Source organism: Desmodus rotundus, chromosome X (assembly GCF_022682495.2).
Source record: "Desmodus rotundus isolate HL8 chromosome X, HLdesRot8A.1, whole genome shotgun sequence".
Taxonomy (NCBI): Eukaryota; Metazoa; Chordata; class Mammalia; order Chiroptera; family Phyllostomidae; genus Desmodus; species Desmodus rotundus.
The window spans coordinates 82,132,481-82,148,598 of record NC_071400.1 but is presented as its reverse complement, the minus strand read 5'-3'; the positions used below and the strand labels follow the sequence as shown (position 1 = coordinate 82,148,598).

Genomic DNA, 16,118 nt, shown 5'->3' with positions numbered 1-16,118 from the left:
GAAGGGCAGTGGGGTATCTGAGAGCAAACTGGACAGTAACAAATGAGTAAACCACTTTATCAGTCTTTCTAGCATTTTGTGTTATCATTATAAATATTCTTTTGTAGCCCTGGCTGGTGTGGCTCAGTGGATTGAGTGCCAGCCTGCGAACCAAAGGGTTGCTGGTTCGATTCCCAGTCAGTGCACATGCCTGGGTTGTGGGCTGGATCCCCAGTTGGGGGTGTGTAAGGGGTAACCACACATTGATGTTTCTCTCCCTCTCTTTCTCCCTCCCTTCCCCTCTCTCTAAAAATAAATAAATAAAATAATTTTTAAAAAGTGTTCTTTTGTCATGAGAGGCAAAACAGTTTAGTAGCTGAGAGTACTGACTCTGAAGTCAGACACCCCTAGGTTTGAGATCCTGCTCTGATGACTTCCTAATTATGTGATCTTGGGTGATTTGCTTAACTTCTTGAAGTCTCAGTTTCTCGTATATAAAATGTTGTGAAGATTAAATGATATAAAACACTTAGCATAGTGCCTAGCATGAAATAGGTCCTTAATAAGCATTAGGTAATATAATTGTTAGGTGTAATATAACATCTTTAGATTAGTTTAATTTTCACTCCTTTGATGTCTGTGTAGGTTAAACATTTTCCAAGTAATTTTTCCTTCACCATATGCATTTCCTCAGTAATTAATTGACAGTCTATTCTCTTAACTACAGGTTTTAGGTGCCTTTCTTATACATTTGAATGATTTGTTAATATGGTATAGTTATTAATGCTTTGTCTATCACATTTTACATTTCATATTGCTCGAAGCTAAAGAAGTTGTCTTATACAAGGCTGAGAAATATTCTCTTTTCTTCATGGTGTCTACAATTAGATTATGATAATTACTTATTAAGCTATGACTGTGTATAAAAGATAAATAAATTCTCTCGTATAAAAGTCTAGGATGGTATGGTGCTCTATAGTGTCAGAAAGCCAGGCTCCTTCTATTTTGTTCTGCCATCCATAGAATGCTTCTATGGTTTATTGATTCCAGATGGCTCTCTATATTCCTACTAGTGGAAAGGAAGGAAGGAAGGACATGTGCCTTCTCTTGAAGGACATAACCTGGAAGTTGCGCACATTACTCCCTCTCACATGCCTTTGGACAGAACTTCGTTCCATCTAATTATAAGGGAAAGTGGAAAATAAAGTTTTTATTTTAGGTGGACGCATACTCAGCTCATAATTCAATTATGATAAAAGAAGGGGCAAAGAGACATTGAGAGAAAACTATTAGCTTTTGCCATTCTCCTATTCTGGCCACATAAACATCTATGCATGCCCTCCCCCCCCCCCCACACACAGAATATACCTATTGCTGGGGGAGAACTCCTAAGTAAGGGAGGGAATTTGCCACCCCCAAAATGTGCCTCTTTGGCCTATTGATTCTCTTAAGCTGCTTGTTTTTAAGAAACAGCAGACACAGAAGAAGCTCTGAAACTGAGTGGAGTACCGGTTACCCTTTTGTTAGGAGACATTTACATTTATAAGGGAAATTTCCATTTGTAAAGGGGTCTCCTTCCTTTACTAGGAAGAGGAGGATGGCTAAGTATCTAGAAACTCATATTAAGAGAGAAGGCCAGGATTTAAATCTGCATAACAATCTTACCCTTGTTTACTGTGCTTTCCTGATAACCTGCATAACTCACCTCCTCCCACCCCCAACATCTTCTTTTGTCTTTAGATGAACGTAATTAAGTTTGGTGGCTGGGACCATTTGGCGGAGTTTTCCTGGGTATCTCCCATGTCTACAGGAGGTATACACATAATTAAATTTTGTTCTTCTCCTGTTAGTCTTTTATTATGGGTAGGGGGGAGGTCTCAGCCAAGAACCTAAAAAGGCAGAGGGAAAATTATTTTTCCTCTCCTATGCTACATACATATCAAAGTCCAGAATCTCTGAATGATGTGTGATCCCCTGTGTCAGGCTTAGGTATGTCTCCTTGTTTTCCTGCAGTCTATAAAAAATAAGACAAGTGAGGTGCCTCATCCACAACATAATGGTGTAGTAAGATCGAGGTGAAAAGAAATGCTGATAGTGAAAAGGGAGAATTGGAACTATTCAGCAGTCCTCCATTCAAGGCAATTATCGAGTCCTCCTGGCTTGGAAATGCAAAAGCCCCTTGTGCTAGAATTGGATTAAATTCCTCAGTTAGCTCATCAGACAGCCCTGAGCTCTGCTCTCTTAAAGGTACCCCTTGTCCATTGTCCTCTGTGGCCCTAGTCTCTGCCCTCTGGAAGGTTCATTTCCATAGATTATTATGGCCACATATCTGCAGTGGGCCTTTCTTGGGGATTGCTTGGCTTTTCACAGCTGGTTTCCTGTTGAGCATATTGGGCGCCTTAACACCTCTTGGTGGTGAAGGGGAGCAGAATTTGCCACCCCGCACTATGCCTCCATGACAAAAAGGTTATGTTGAGCTAATTATTTTAAAGAAACAGCAGATACTGGAGAAGCTCTGAAAACCAAGTAGAAGTTATCCTTCTCTAAGAGATATTTACATTTGTAAAGGAAATCTCCATTTGTAAGGCTGTCTGCCTCTGTATAACAGAAAGAGAAGGATGACTCTAAATGTCTAGAAACTCATGGTAATGGAGAAAGCAATGATTTCAATCTACACAACAACCTTACCTTAATTTTCTGTGCTTTGCCTCATAGCCTCCCATTACCGACTCCCCACCCCCAATTCTTCCTTGTCTTTAGCTGGAAGTGGTATTGAAGTTGGTGGCTTGGACAATTCAGGAAGTTGCTCAGTTTTCCTGGGTCTCTCCCTTGTATACAGGAGGTATACATGTTAATAAACTCCTGTTTGTTTTTCTCCTGTTAGTCTGTCTTGTATTATGGAGTGGGGTGGGGTTCTCAGGTAAGAACCTAGAAATGTAGAGGGGGGATTATTCTTTCTTCCTTACCGAGGCTATAATCATCATAGGTATTTGCATGCCAAGTTTTTGGTTTCTTAGGCTTTCAGATTCCCTCTAACATTTAATAGGCTTCTGGTTTATTTGCTGCATTTCAGTAACATGTAGAAGGAACCTTGTCCTGGCTGGTGTGGCTCAGTGGAATACTGGCCTGCGAACCAGAGCGTCACTGGTTCGATTCCCACTTAGGGCACATATCTGGGTTGCAGGTCAGGTCCCCAATAGGGAGAGTGTGAGAGGCAGCCACACATTGATGTTTCTCTCCCTCTCTTTCTCCCTCCCTTCTCCTCTCTAAAAAAATAAATAAGTAAAAATCTTTAAAAAAATTTTTAAAAAGTAGCCATCCTGCAGGGTCAGTGGCCTGGCAGTGGGAGTCTATCTTGGCCATGAACTCCTCCGGAGGAAGGAAGCAGGAAACAGCAGGGCCCAAGGGTGTAGAAGGGCTCATAGAATGTAGCAACCTGACCAAGCTCTGCACCATAGTCCCTGAAGCTGGGGCTTCCCGTGGGGGCCAATAGCTTTGTGTCCCTAGGTGCCCTCCTGCAGCTGCCCTGGTTTTGAAGATTTTCAGCTGAAGATGTGCAGTGCGTGGTGGACAACAATGACAAGTGGCATTTTGCCCTGCTGCAGGTGACCCCAGCACTGGCCCTCTCATCCAGGCCAATCGAAGTCACTCCCTGTGTAGGAGGCCACTTAAGGAGTCAAATCCAGGGAAAAGACACACCCTTGGGTGGAGACCTAAGATGTTAATAAAGGTTGCATGTTAGAGCATGTAACCCTTCTGCATCTGTGCAAATCACAGCCAGCTCACCAAAAGAAGGACCTGAGGAATGAAGAAATCCATTCTGCACCTGCGCCAGCCAGTGCCAGCCCGCTGGTGAGGGAAACCCAAAGAACAAAGGGGTCTGCCCTGTGCCCATGTGAGTCAAGTGCCAGCCCACCAAGGGGGGAGGAGGAAGCATGTGACCATATAAGGCAGGCCCCAGCACCATCTTCGCTGTCCAGTGTGCATTGCCTCAGTGTACTGAGCTGTCCCATGACTTCTTGAATAAACTTCTTTCCTTCCAAATGCTCTTCACTTTCTCCGTTGATTTCGGCTCCTTCCTTTATTTCTTTATTCCTATCCTGGGAGGAACAAGAGCCCTCCAGCCGGTAACACCTGCAGGTAACTGAGTTAGAGCTGATACCTCTGGAGACCCGCAGGCATTGTCCGTGATACTCATCCATGGCACATTCTGGCAGCACTGACCATCCATCTTGCTCAAGGGCTCGTCCTGCTGGGGAAGAATGCACATCCATCTGGCCCCAGGACTGCCTGAGAGCCCTGGTGTCATCACTGACATGCAGCCAAATTGTGAAGTAGCCATGCTCATCAAGAAGCCCCTGATCCCCCCTTCCGCTCTGCCAATGGGGTGATCCTGACAGTGGGGAATGCTGATAAGCTTCCTGCTTCGCAAGTGCTTCAAGGAGGTCCTGCAGAGACCCTCCCCTTGACTGGTAACTAAGAGATGGAGTGTCAGAGGGGCCCCAAGCACAGCTCCAGAGGAAGAAGGATGATCCAACAATAAGATATTCTTTTCTAATGTAAAAAGATGACAAAAGCTTTATTTTGAAAAAAAGAAGAAGAGGAAGTAACTGTAGCCCACGATCTCTTCCAGGCATAGTCTCTTGCTTTTTCCACTGTTCTCTGTGCTGACTCATCTTCCTATCATTCAACTTGGTAGTTGCTCCCTGAAGCTCTTCTTAATAGGTTTGGGTGGGAGGTTGACATTCTTAATATGCTCTTTACCTCTACTCTGGCTCTCATTTACTGGTCAAGAAGGAAGAAGGTGCTTACGTAGCCCAATGTTATCTCTCACCAAGTTTCTCTTTGTAGCCTCTTTAAACTGCTTCACTGTGGAGTTGCAGAAAGCAGTTGGCTTTTGCAGTTGTGTGGGGCTCTGAAATCTCAGGCTGCAGATAAAAATGACTCTTGATAGAGCTATGTTCTCTTCCATTTTTGGTTTCTGTCTAGATAGTTCTGACTGGGGTCCATCCCTCTGTAGGATGCTGCTAAAAGTAGCAAGAAGCAGCAGACACTGCTCATTGTTATAAATCCGTCTTACTCACCCCAATGCTATTGCTTTCAATGCCCGTAAGCTGCTTTCCAAGATCTCACCTACCTTTATGAATGCTGTGCCCGGCTACAATTTCTTTTTTCTTAGAAGAAACAGAAAATGGATAAATGGATGTTGGGAGAGAATTAGCACTCTGTGCTACAAATGCCTATTGATTCAGACAGGATCTTCATTCCACTCCATAAAGTGAATCAGCAACTTGTAGGAGGCATGGGGCCAGTGCAATAGAAAACTGGCACCCTCAGATTAGTATCAAAGGACTCACTTTGAAAAAGAAAACCTAGACAGCCCCCCCAACAATTGCAGCTAATTTGCTAGTTTTGATATGATTGGTATAAATGTTCAAAGACTATCTCGTAACTAGCAATGAAGCTGACTTTCTGGGCCCTGTCAAAAAACTTGATTTTGAAACTATAGTAAAACAACTAACTACACAGTGACTTTTAAAACTGTAAGGATGAGAAAACCCATGCACTGTTATAATTTTTCAATTTGATAGATTGCTGAAGTTACTCCTAAAATTCTTTTATTTTGTTTTGGATATATTTATTGCAGATTTGGGGCTTGTTATATATTATAAATACCTCATGATGTTTCCTCCCTTTTTACATTGTAAAATAAACCTTTAAAGAGAATGAAAAATTAATGACTGTCACAAAGAGATTTTTCTTTCCCTTCTTACTGTGCTCATTTTTTAAACTATGTGTCATTTTCTTGATGTTCATTTCATCTGATAAATTCCACATTCCTTCATCTCCAGCACTAAAGATTCCTTGGCTAGTTGGCACTGTAAAATACGAATTAAATACTGACTTTATTTGAGAATGGAGACAGTGACCATTTTAATAGGAGTTTGGAACAAAGTCAGCAGACTTTGAGAAGTTTATATCATTGTCGTTATTTATACTGGTAGAAAATATAAGGGACTTTAGTCTATTTTGTTCGCTGCTGTATACCTGGTGCCTGGAACAGTACTTAGTGGACACTCAAATATTTATAGGGTTAATGTATTAATGGATTTTTTCTTTTAAATAATCCTAAAATCCACTGGAAAATATTTAATCAAAGTAGTTGGAAGAGGTTTGGATCTTTTTGATTCTAACAAGGAGAAGGCATGGTGGGATTATATAATTTAGACTATTAAAATTTGTGCTATAAAGGACACATGGACAAAATCAAGGGGGAGGGTGGAGGTGGGGGAGGGAGGTGGGTTCAGCTGGGGTGGGGTGGAGGGGTGGGGAGAAAAGGCATACAACTGTAATTGAATAACAAGAAAAATTTTAAAAAATTTGTGAAAGCATGCAGACTGGGTGAAAAGACATCTAACCTTGTTTTACATCTTCAAATATTCATCCCAGGAGACAGGAGGAGGGGCACAAACTGTGGGAACACAGTTATCGGACACAGTGTCTCGGATGTGTGTCTCAGTGAGAACACACTGATCCAAGTAATGGGCAACATTAGTATTGAAATCAACATTTTCAATTGTTCTTCACATAGCCTCATGGTCTCATAACAAATTTGAGAAATGTTTTATATTACTACTCTCATTTTATAAATGTGTAAATTGAGCTTCGGAGAGGTGAGTAATCTGCCGAAGTCCCGCAGCTGATGATTGATAGAGCCAAGACCTGAAGGTCTTTGACAGTTAAGATCACAGTGGATAAGAAGTCATGTTTTTGTTCCATTGGCATTCAGCTACTCCAGGGGGGTTCTTTCTCTGCCCTTCAACCCCTTCTTCAGCATATCTCCTTTTCTTCTGGTGAAGTATATAGCACTAATGTTGCAATGTCCTTATGTGCCCTGACTTTATAAAGAGCACCTTTTCTTTTCTGTTGTTCAAACTGATGCATCACATTCGCTGGGTCTTCAAGAAGCAAATAATGACGACTGGAATGAAAGTGCCAGAATTCCCCACAAGTAACCTGCCATGTTATTTTTTTTTAAGAAGATTTATTTATTTATTTTTAATTTATTTTTTAGAGAGGGGAAGGGAGGGAGAAAGAGAGGGAGAGAAACATCAATGTGTGGTTGCCTCTCACGAGCCCCCTACTGGGGACCTGGCTCGGAACCCAGGCATGTGCCCGGACCAGGAATTGAACCGGTAACCCTCTGATTCACAAGCCGGTGCTCAATCCACCGTGCCACACCAGCCAGGGCACAACCTGCCATGTTAAAGATTTCTGGAGAGCTATTTATTATGAAGACTCTATTATGGGCCAAAGGTAGTGTATCCCCCACCTCCAATTCATGCGTTGAAGCCATAACCCCCCATTGTGGTGGTATTTGGAGGTGGGTGATTAGGGTTAGAAGAGGTCACGATGGTGGGGACTTCAGGATGGGATTAGTGGCTGTATAGGAAGAGGGAGATTTCTCTCTTTCTCTCTCTCTGTCCACTCACACGCACTGAAGAAAGGCAGTTATGAGGGTGTAGTGAGAAGCTGTGTATCTGCAATCAAAGAAGAGAGTCCTCACCAGGAGCTGAATTGCCCAGCACCTTGATTTTGGACTAACTATTGTTCAGAACTATGAGCAAATAAATTTTTGCTGTTTAAAGCACCTAGTCAGTGGTATTTTGTTTTAGCAGCCCAAGCAGACCAATATACCCTCTGTCGTGCTTTGGACCCCAAAACTCTATGTGGACATCTCAGATCAGGTGATGCAGACTGGATCACTAGTGAGGAGTGAGCACTGTGTTTGCCCAGACTGGAAACTGGCCTAAATGGCCTTTCCCATGGGTTCTTTCCCCTGAGTCTGAAACTGGTTTCTGCTCAAGCTTCCAAAAGAATGCAACTGGAGGTAGGGAGCTCCTTCCTAGCTGAGGGGTGAGTGAGCGAAAGAAGGAATGTGGCCTATTTGTCATTACCAGTCACCAAAAAAGGTCAAAAGAAAGACTCTCAAAAAAGAGAACCAAAGGAAGAGAATTCATGTATAGGGTATCTCTTTATATGGCTTGTACAAGTCATTTAACTTCCCAGCTATTCATGGAAGCTGAGGTCATTGATTTCAGACTTTTCTTTCTTTGGAAAATAGGTGTTCAGTGCTATAGCTTTTCCTCTAAGCATGGCCTTAGGTGCATTCCACAAGTTATAATGTCATATTTCATTTTCATGCAGTTCAAAATATTTTCTTACTTCTCAGCCCTGGCTGGTGTGGCTCAGTGGATTGAGCACCAGCCTGCGAATTGAAAGGTCACCAGCTTGATTCCCTGTCAAGGTACGTGCTGGGGTTGTGGGCCAGATCCCCAGTTGGGGGCGCACAAGAGGCAACCAGTCCATGTTCTCTCACACATCAATTTTTCTCTCCCTCTCTTTCTCCCTTCTCTCTCTGAAAATAAATAAATAAAATCTTAAAAAAAAGAAATAGAACTGGAGTATGAGACAGGGCCTAGACATCACACAACTCTAGTTGAGTGGCACCCTATGGCTCTTGTATGCGAATGATACGTCCCAGAATTTTGTTAAGTTGGGGCTTTTGCTAGAGGATCCATTTGGAGGGAAGAATTATAGTCCCGTGTATAAAGGCTGTGAGGGGTCTAAGTATACATAAGGCCAAGCAAACTGTCCTAATGCACATCATTGTCCATGGAGGGGAGAAGAAGATAATTTTCTCTCTACTCTTAGGTTCTTGATTGAAACCCCCAGTAATAAAAGAGAGATTAACAATAGAAAAGCAAACAGAAGTTTAATAACATATATACCTCATGTACACATGGGAGAGACTCAGGAAAACTGAGTAACATGCCAAAGTGGCCCATGTCACCACCTTAAATACCATCTCCAGCTGAAAACAAGAAAGGGTTGGGGGGGGGGCAGCGGTTATGGAAGTTTTTCAGGCAAAGCACAATAAATAAGGGTAAGATTGTTATGTCAGTTTCCAGATTTCTAGTTATTGACCTCTCCCAAGTACAGAGAGGGAGATGCCCTTCCAAAAGATTTCCCTTTTAAGTACACATGTGTCTTATGCCCTGGCTGGTGTTGCTCAGTGGGTTGAGTGCCAGCCTGTGAACCAAAAGGTCACTGGTTCGATTCCCAGTCAGGGCACATGTCTGGGTTGCAGGCCAGGTCCCCAGTAGGCGGCGTGTGAGAGGCAAGCAATCCATGTATCTCTCACGCATTGATGTTTCTCTCCTCTTTCTCCCTCCCTTCCCCGTGCTCTAATAAGTAAATAAATAAAATCTTTAAAAAAATGTGTCTTACAAAAGAGCAACTTCTGTTTTCAGAGATTCTCTTGTGTCTGAAGCCTCTCAAAAATAATCAGCCCAAAATAATCAAATAATCAACATAATCGATAAGCCAGAAAAGCATATTTTAGGGGGGCATATTCTGCTTCTTTTCATTCATGAGTCCAAGAAGATTGTGCAGTGGAGGGAGTTGTGTATACCGGGCAAAGTACTGGAGAGGAGAGGCATAAAGAGAAAAGATACAGAAACCCTCATAGAAGTCCCTTTGATGTCTGTGGCTGAATACCAAGCTGTGCGCGTGCACGGGTTAAATATACAGTGTGCCCCCGAAGTCATGAAGACCTCTGGAAAGGATTTATCAAACCTAATGCTTACGAAACATGCTATTTCATGGGTAAACAAATACATTCCGCTCAAGGATGTTGGTAATCACCTATTTTAAAAACGATAGTTTTAAAGGCTAACCGTGTATGTAGACTGTCTAAAGGTTACCTCACTCAGTATCAGGATTCTTGAATTTATTTTGTGAACGTCCCCAAGCAATCTAAAGCCTGATATTTTCTGAGTCGTGGGTTGAACGTACGATTTTCTCACTCAGCCCTGGTAAGAAGCACTTTTGAATTCATTTCCCTGACAGGAGATTGCTCTCCCCAAAGCAATTTTGGAGGGAACATTAAGTGCTATAGAACTGGAATTGGAAAAGTGGGCCCTAGAAAATGTTTTTAATCAGGGCTGTGTGGGCGCCCATGTAATCACTATGTAATAGAAGATGTTAAAGGCCCTGGCCAGGTAGCTCGTTGGTGAGAGTGTCGTACAGATAAGCCAAGGATGCGGGTTCAATACCCAGTCAGGGCACATACAAGAAGCAACCAATGAATGCCTAAGTAAGTGGAACAACGAATCAATATTTCTCTCTCTTTTCTTGTCTCTCTAGGAAAAAAAATCAATAAAGAAAGAAAGAAAACGTTAAAGGAATAATGCCTTCTTTAAAGAAGTTAGTGACTAAGAAGTTCGTTTAAACCGAGTCCTCTCTTCTCTGGCTTCCTATTTGAGAACTGTTTGGCCCAAACTGAACTCAGTATTTCTCTTTGGTAGCTATTCTACAGCCCACCCTTACCACCTGCCCCCAACGTCCTCGTCTTTTGAACTATAAATGGAAATTCACATGTTTTGGTTTTTGTCCTTGCAAGTTATAGTTGTCTCTGACAATTCCCTTTTCGTTTGAAAAAACGCCGAAGTGGTGCTATGTATTTTCAGTCACATTCTCTCTGGTATCAAATGTCACAGCTGGGTTGCAGAAAGGTTTTTTTTTTGCATTATAATAGCATTTCCTTTAGACCTCTAGGGGCCTCTATCTCCAAAATCACTTGTCTGCAGTAACTTCAGGAGGAATAACTTGACCTTTTTAAAAGTAAACTTTCCAACGGAATATCTCCCTCTGGATCTAGGTTCAGATGGTTCTGTGTGTGTGCATGTTATGTTACTTGAGCTTTTAGGTTAATGTAGATTCTGACTTTTAAAGTGATATATAGTGTCTTTGATTTCCCAAACAGAGATCTTTCGCTGATTGTGATGATGAGTAAACTGTTAAGTATTGCGGCGGGATGGTTTATTGAGGGTGACAAGGAGAAAATTCCGAGATGTCCTAAATTAAATTACAGCAGGCCAGAGGGTGGAAGGAAGAGACAAAAAGGGGTTCATCAGTTAACAGCAGTGCAAAACCAACAAAAGACTGCTCACACTCCTTAGTGTATGGTGGAATTATTCAATTAACTCCCAGGTGGCTACTTCCGAGATTATCTAAAAAGAGGGAAGAGCCAGGTGCCATTGAACCCCAAGAGCCACTGCTTTTGTTTACACGTGAGCTTTAGGGACTCACCACGGCTATCCCAGAACTAACCCTGCTTCACCTTCTCCCACTCCTTTGTCTACAGCTAACGTGAATCCTTTCCAAAGGGCTTATGTATTTCTCCCACTATTTGATGTATGAAATCTGCTTGCAAAACTCCAGGACCAAGGACCTGTTGTCTTTTCTACCTGTCCACGCTTCTGGTGGTTTAGATTCCAGGCCCTAAGGCCCCGGTCCTTTTTTTTTTTTTGGCTAGCCATAGTCTCATAAACCCTTTCTTTTAAAAAGACTTTTAAGTTGTGGAAGTCAAATTTTTTTGTTTCTCAAGGGCATAATGCTTGTTCTTCCTACTCCTATTTCAGAAGGTTAGTCCATACTTTGTGCTCCTTCCCTAATTTATATTATGCAAGGTGAGGCCAAAGTAGGTTTACAGTTGTGAGTTCACGAAGCAGAGTTTATTCTTGTATTATTTTCCATAGGAACAACTCCCTGTATTTGTAGGCAGAAATAAAGTGACCAACTGTCCCAGTTTGCCCAGGACTTGGGGAAGGGGAGTTCCTGGCATGTGGCCCTTTCAAAACAAAAACCAGATAAAACCTTAGGCAAACTGGGACAAGTTGGTCACCCTAAACAGAAGTCATGTACAAATACCTCCCATCCTGGAATTTTTTCTAAATCCTCAGTTCACTAAGGGCAAATGGAGAGCAGGATACTATATTCATGTAAGCTTTTAATTTGGAATAGAGCATACGATGCACAAAGCATAAGTGTATATAGCTCTACAAAATTTCACCAAATGATCGCGTATGTAACTAGTACTCATATCAAGAAAGAGATATTTCCAGAATTCCAGAGACCTCCTTCTGTATCCTTTCAGTTGTGACTTGCTTTAATAACCTAAAAGAAGAAAAATAATTTTCTCTCTGCTGTTCCGAGCTCCTGGCTGATACCTCCTTTAATAAAGGACAAATTAACAGAAGAAAACAAAAAACAAGTTTAATAACATGTATACCTCCTGTAAATATGGGAGATAGCTAGGAGACCTGAATAAAACTCTCTGAAATGGCCCAAGAAATCACCTTAAATATTATCTGCAGCTAAAAACAAAATAAAATGTCGGGGTGGGGAGGCCAATTATTGGGGATTTTCAGGAAACACACAGATTGTTACGTACATTTAAGTCCACACCTTCTCCATTGATAAGAGTTTCTTGTGATTTACAGTTACCCTGCTCTTCCTGGCAGAGAGGGGGAGACACCCTTACAACTGGAGATTAACATTATAAATGTGCATTTCCCTCACAAAAGGGTAAATAAATTCTGCTCTGTTTTTAGAGCTTCTCTTATGCCTTCTTTTTCTCAAAAACATGCTACCTCAAAATAATTCTTATGCCAAAGAGGCGTATTTTGAAGTGTCATATTCTGTTACTCTTCACTATTATTCTTACTTAAAATATTTCTGATTAATTTTACCCGGTTTTAAAATTTATGTCCATCCAACCATATAGTGTGTACTCTTGTATGTAGGTTCTTTCGTTCAACGTTAAGTTTCTGAGATTCATTCGCGTCGTCGTGTGTCATTTTGTTTGTTCGTTCTTCTTGCTGTGTACCACAATATACTTATCCATGCTGCTTTTCATTGACGTTTGCGTTGTTTCCAGTTTGGATACGTAATGAACAGTGTTACTACGAATGCCTTTTTTAAAAAAGATTTTATTTATTTTTAGAGAAAGGGAGAAAGAGAGGGAGGGAGAAAGAGAGGGAGAGAAACATCAGCATGTAGTTGCTTCTTGCACACCCCCTACCTGGGACTTGGCCTGCAACCCAGGCATGTGCCCTGACTGGGAATTGAACTGGTGACCCTTTGGTTGGTAGGCTGACACTCAGTCCACTGAGCCACACCAGCCAGGGCTCTACTATGAATACTTTTGATGGTAGGGATATACAGCGGACAGTGATTTGGCAGAACCTCAGGGAGGCAGCAACAGTGAAACAGATTGGCGCCAAATGGACATAAACGCTAGCCATGGGGGTCCTCCCTGCTGCACAGTCTCTGACCTACCTATGCAGGGGACAAAATCGGGATTAATTCCATGCCCCAAGGAAAACTCTGTCTTTGACAACTGAACAACTAGGCAGGGGGAAATAGAGGTTAGGGACCTAGATGGAGTCCAAACTTCGAGTTTAAGGGTAGAGTCCTCCAGACTGCTAAGTGTGCGTAAGAATTCTGACACCAATTCCTAATGCATGGATTTCTTTCTTTCTTTCTTTTTTCAGTTTTAATGAGATATAATTGACATATAGTGTTGCATAAGTTTATTGTGAAATGATTACCACAATAAGTTCAGTTATTATCATCCCCTCATGTAGTTACAAAAGAAAATAATATTTTTGCCTTGTGATGGGAACTTTTAGGATATACTTTCTTAATGTACTATAATAGTAACGTTAAGTATACTCATCATGTTGTACATTACAACCCCAGTACTTATTTATCGTATAACTGGAAGTTTGTACCTTTTCACCCCCTTCACTAACCCTCCGTGCCCTACCCCCCCCATCTCTGGTAACCACAAATCTGATCTCTTTTTCTATGAATTTTTTTAAGAGTCTACATATAAGTGAGATCATACACTATTTCTCTCCCTTTGTCTGACTTATTTTACTAAGCATCCATGTTATCACAAGATTTCCGTCTTTTTTATGGCTGCATAATATTTCATTACCAATACCGTAGTCCCCCTTGTTTGTGATTTCACTTTCCATGGTTTTAGTTATCTGCAATCTGAAACTGTGCTCTGCAAATATTAAATGGAAAGTCCCAGAAATAAAACAACTCATAAGTTATATATTGTGTGCCATTCTGAATGGAGAGATGAAATCTCATGCCATCCCGCTTCATTCATCCTGCCCAGGATGTGAATCATCCCTTTGTCTAAGGTAACCACACTGTATATACTCCCTGCCCGTTAGTCACTTAGTAGCTGTCTGGGTTATCAGATATTTTGAAAGAGAGAGAGATAAACTACATTCACGTAACTTTTATTACAGCATATGGTTATAATTATTCTATCTTGTTAATTTATAAATTAATATATCATAGCTATGTATGTATAGGAAAAAACACAATGTTTATAGAGTTTGGTACTATTTATCTGCAATTTCAGGAAGCCACTGGGAGTCCTTGAGTGTATCCCCTGCAGATAAGGGTGACTACTACATATGTACTATATATGTACATATACTCTGTGTGTGTGTGTGTGTGTGTGTGTGTGTGGGTGTATAACATTAGGTTTATCCATTCATCCAATGATAGACACTTAGGTTGTTTCCATGTCTTGGCTATTATAAATAATGTAGTGAACATGGGGGTGCAGATGTCTCTTCAAAATAATGATTTCATTTCCTTCAGCTATACCCCCAGAGGTGAAATTGCTAGGTCATATGGTAGTTCTATTTTTAATTTTTTGAGGAACCTCCGTAATGTTTTCCATAGTGGCTGTACCAACTTACATTCACAGCAACAGTGCACAAGCAGGGGTTTCTCAGAACCACCTTCAGGTTGGATAATTCCTTAAAAACACAGAACTCACTGAAACCTATTATACTTACATTTATTACAGGAAAAAGATACAGTCAAATTAGCCACAGATGCATAGGCCTAATCTGAGAGGCCTCCAAAGGGTTACAACTTCAAAGCTTCCATTTTTCTCAGGATGCACATTACTTCCCTGACATTGGCGTGGAACAATGCACACCGAGTACTGAAACAGCACTCCGTGTGTGCTGTTAGTTCGGGAAGCTCACCCAAACTTCGGTGTTCAGAGTTTTTATTGGGACTGTATTATATAGGTATGATTGATTGAATTGTGGTTGAATTGAATCTCTAGCCCCCACATCCCATCAGGTGGTTAGTCTTTCTAGTGTGGCCAGCCCACACAGAAAACTTGTCCAGTGTGGCTGGCTCCACCCTGAGTCATCTCATTAACATAACCTATCAGGTGTGTTCCAAGGAGCTCACTATGAATACCAGAGACACTCCTATCACCTGGGAATTTCCAGGTATTTAGAAGTTACCTCCAAGAGCCGGGACAAATACTAGACCACTGTTTTAGCAAGGCCAAGTTCTTTTATTACATGGGGCCCTTTCTTCGTTTTTCTATAAGACTCCTAGATTCTGATGTAACCGTGACAAGGAAATTGTCCGCTAATGATTGAGATTATCTGCCCAGTAGGTGTGAATAGAAACGCAAAACAAAATTTTTTTTATTAATTGTTCAGTTACAGTTGTCCTCATCTTTCCCCCCATTACTCTCCCCTGCCCTTCCCTACCCCATCTTCCACATTCAATCCTCTACCCCCTTGTCTTTGTGCATATGTCCTTCATACACATTCCTTGACTCATCCCCTCCTTTCCCCCGTTGTCCCCCTCCTGCAAAACAGAATTTAAGGTGATTTATAGAAGACAAAACAATGCCGTATTTCCTATAACAAAATAGTGTTTTGAAATGCAAACTAATTTGTTTTTCATTATTGGTACTTCCTTTATACTCCCACATCTCTTCCCTTCTTAAAATGAGCAGAAACAGAGAAAAGATAATCATTTACTTTTGTACTACAAAATATGCTTTTGAAGCTCTTTGGGAAATGTTTATGAAAGGAGAGGTTTTTGGAGTGCAAGAGCCTGAGTGGTTTGGGTATCAAAAACGAAGACTCCAGCCCTGGCTGGTGTGGCTCAGTGGATTGAGCGCGGGCCTGCAAACCAAAGGGTTGCCAGTTCGATTCCCAGTCAGGGCACATGCCTGGATTACAGGCCAGGTCCCCAGTAGGGGGTGTGTGAGAGGCAACCACACACTAATGTTTCTCTCCCTCTCTTTCTCCTTCCCTTCTCCTCTGTCTGGAAATAAATAAATAAAATCTTAAAAAAAAAATAAAGGCTTCAAGTTTGACATAAAGATCTGGAAGAAGATCAGATCAATTAGAACCACCTAGAGCTATATAAAGGCATCCCAGGAC

At 41.5% G+C, this 16,118-nt stretch overlaps 1 pseudogene; it reads left to right on the top strand.

The window, feature by feature from the left end:
• The first annotated feature begins 3,340 nt into the window (after positions 1-3,340).
• LOC112302018 (tRNA 2'-phosphotransferase 1-like) lies at positions 3,341-4,522 on the top strand (annotated as a pseudogene).
• The last annotated feature ends 11,596 nt before the right edge of the window (positions 4,523-16,118 follow it).